Source organism: Triticum urartu, chromosome 2A (genome assembly GCF_056163025.1).
Source record: "Triticum urartu cultivar PI428250 chromosome 2A, HENAU_Tu73, whole genome shotgun sequence".
Taxonomy (NCBI): domain Eukaryota; kingdom Viridiplantae; phylum Streptophyta; class Magnoliopsida; order Poales; family Poaceae; genus Triticum; species Triticum urartu.
Window position 1 is genome coordinate 206328920 of NC_141874.1, and position 3051 is coordinate 206331970.

The window sequence follows — 3051 nt, forward strand, 5'->3', positions numbered from 1 at the left end:
CGCCTTCTTAAGTGCCGCCACCTAGGTCGTGGCCACTAATAAAGTTTATGACACTTTAGTCCGGCTGGACTGCTCATTTTTTTTTGAAATATACCCATAGGTTATTGCATACCTTGGCTATCGTCCAGCTACTTCTTCACGAGGCCGAGCTCCTCCTCGGCCCGCTCCAGTTTCCGCTTCAATCCGGAAACTTCCACAGCATGAGCAGTGGCAGCCCGCAGCGATACCTGCTTATTCACATAGACAACTCATGTTAGACTCCTGGGATATTTATTCTCGATCCTCTGTTTGGCTTTTCCTCCCGAACACCAAACAGAGCATCAGGGGCTACAGTTTATACAACGATATTTTTCCTACAATCATATTACTCACCTCAAAGCCCATTAGAAGGCTGGTGCAGGCTTCGGTCAGTCCGCTTTTGACAAAACGAACCTTCTCTATTACCATGTCCATAAGAACACGATGCTCATCCATGATAGAGGCGCCCTGTAGCGCCTCCAGCAGATTATCCGGTGCCTCTGGTTGGACAAAGGTCACCGGTGGAACAGGAACGTTCCCTCCTTGGGGGGAATGCAGTTTGCGGGACCCCGGAGCCATGTAGATCTCCCAAGTGGTATCCGGCTGAGGCCCGAAGGGAACTCAAGCCCCGTCACCGGTCCCCGTGGGGACTTTTTCCCCGTATGTCCGGCGGCCGAGGAGTCATCCTGGGGCGTCACCCCGATGGTCTCCGGAATCTTCCCCCGGCCTTGGAAAGTCTTTTTGGACGCCACCTCGTCGTCACCCTAGGGTGAGATGGAATGAGCAGGTGGCGGAGACATGCTAGCCATCTCCTTTGAGTCCAGCGAATCCTCTGTCGAGGATCGCGGGGAGCCGTCGCGTGCCGGACTGCAACGACAAGGTTTAATACGCATCAATATTATTAACCAAGAAGGTGGGATGTTTTTGATTCTGGTACTCATGAGGCGGCCCGAGGTTTGGTCCGACGAGGTCGCTCCGGATTGTTGTCAACATCCCACGCGGAGTTATCCGCGAAGGAGCCTCTCCCCCTCTTGGGCGCCTCCACCTCCAAACTCGTAGAGGCCTCCCTTTTCTCCCTTCCTCTAGCAGGAGGGGAGTCGCCTCCCTCCTTGTCATCATCGTCAGCGGCTGAGGGGTTTGTCTCATAGTCAGACAAGATGACCGAGATGCTCCTTCGGCGAAGCCCACGCATGGTCCCCTTGACTGTGGTTTTGACCTTCTTCTCCGGCACGTCGTAAGGCGCCACAAATTTGCTACCTCTTGAGCACTGCGTTGTTTTTTCCCCGAAGAGGAAGGGATGATGCAGCAAAGTAGCGTAAGTATTTCCCTCAGTTTTTGAGAACCAAGGTATCAATCCAGTAGGAGGCTACGCGCGAGTCCCTCGTACCAGCACAAAACAAATAAATCCTCGCAGCCAGCACGATAAGAGGTTGTCAATCCCTACACGGCTACTTACGAGAGTGAGATCTAATAGATAAGATAATATTTTTGGTAATTTTTATGATAAAGATGCAAAGTAAAATAAAAGCAAAGTAAATAACTAAGTATTGGAAGATTAATATGATGAAGGTAGACCCGGGGGCCATAGGTTTCACTAGTGGCTTCTCTCAAGAGCATAAGTATTCTACGGTGGGTGAACGAACTACTGTTGAGCAATTGACAGAATTGAGCATAGTTATGAGAATATCTAGGTATGATCATGTATATAGGCATCACGTCTGAGACAAGTAGACCGACTCCTGCCTGCATCTACTACTATTACTCCACTCATCGAGCGCTATCCAGCATGCATCTAGAGTATTAAGTTCATGAAAACAGAGTAGCGCCTTAAGCAAGATGACATGATGTAGAGGGATAAACTCATGCAATATGATGAAAATCCCATCTTGTTATCCTCGATGGCAACAATAAAATACGTGCCTTGCTGCCCCTACTGTCACTGGGAAAGGACACTGCAAGATTGAACCCAAAGCTAAGCACTTCTCCCATTGCAAGAAAGATCAATCTAGTAGGCCAAACCAAACTGATAATTCGAAGAGACTTGCAAAGATAACCAATCATACATAAAAGAATTCAGAGAAGATTCAAATATTGTTCATAGATAGACTTGATCATAAACCCACAATTCATCGGTCTCAACAAACATACCGCAAAAAGAAGATTACATCGAATAGATCTCCACAAGAAAGGGGGAGAACATTGTATTGAGATCCAAAAAGAGAGAAGAAGCCATCTAGCTAATTACTATGGACCCGTAGGTCTGAGGTGAACTACTCACACTTCATCGGAGGGGCTATGGTGTTGATGTAGAAGCCCTTCGTGATGGATACCCCCTCCGGCGGAGCTCCGGAACAGGCCCCAAGATGGGATCTCGTGGATATAGAAAGTTGCGCCGGTGGAATTAGGGTTTTGGCTCCGTCTCTGATCATTTGGGGGTACGTAGGTATATATAGGAGGAAGGAGTACGTCGGTGGAGCAACAGGGGGCCCACGAGGGTGGAGGGCGCGCCTGGGGGGGTGGGTAGGCGCCCCCCTACCTCGTGGCCTCCTCCTTTGTTTCTTGACGTAGGGTCCAAGTCCCCTAGATCATGTTCGGTGAGAAAATCACGTTCCCGAAGGTTTGATTCTGTTTGGACTCAGTTTGATATTCCTTTTCTTCGAAACCCAAAATAGGCAAAAAAACAGCAATTCTGGACTAGGCCTCCGGTTAATAGGTTAGTCCCAAAAATAATATAAAAGTGGATAATAAAGCCCAATAATGTCCAAAACAGTAGATAATATATCATGGAGCAATCAAAAATTATAGATACGTTGGAGACGTATTAAGCATCCCCAAGCTTAATTCCTGCTCGTCCTCGAGTAGGTAAATGATAAAAACAGAATTTTTGATGCGGAGTGCTACATGGCATAATTTTAATGTAATTCTTCTTAATTGTGGTATGAATATTCGGATCCGAAAGATTCAAGATAAAAGTTCATATTGACATAAAAATAATAATACTTCAAGCATACTAACTAAGCAATTATGTCCTCT